The sequence below is a fragment of the Mandrillus leucophaeus genome, unplaced genomic scaffold (genome assembly GCF_000951045.1).
Source record: "Mandrillus leucophaeus isolate KB7577 unplaced genomic scaffold, Mleu.le_1.0 Scaffold1912, whole genome shotgun sequence".
Classification (NCBI taxonomy): Eukaryota; Metazoa; Chordata; class Mammalia; order Primates; family Cercopithecidae; genus Mandrillus; species Mandrillus leucophaeus.
Window position 1 is genome coordinate 16,473 of NW_012101935.1, and position 276 is coordinate 16,748.

A 276-nucleotide genomic window follows, 5' to 3' on the forward strand; every position below is an offset into this window, starting at 1 on the left:
GTCTGCCTATAAGGCTGGTCCTGAGCCCCAGTCATTGCCCTGGGATGACCCCTCTTGGGCAGAGGGTTTGGTGTGGGTGTCCTGTGAGGCCCCCCTGTGGGCGGAGCCTCCTGTAGGCTGTGGCTGAGCCAGACCCCGGGCTAGGGAAGCAGGGCACTGCAGGGCAAGGAGGGTCCCTGAGCCAGGGTCTCCCTGTGCCTTCTTACCCCGTCATTCAGCATCTGGAGAAGCCAGCCTAAGGAGGAACCCTGCGCGCAAAGACCTTCCTTGTCCTGA

The 276-nt window shown here is 63.0% G+C and overlaps 1 protein-coding gene across 1 annotated transcript in view; it reads right to left on the minus strand.

Annotated features, from left to right (window-relative positions):
- The window catches only part of LOC105538412 (TBC1 domain family member 3B-like), a 13,660-nt gene that overhangs the window by 4,044 nt on the left and 9,340 nt on the right, over positions 1-276 (minus strand). The window lies entirely within an intron of this gene.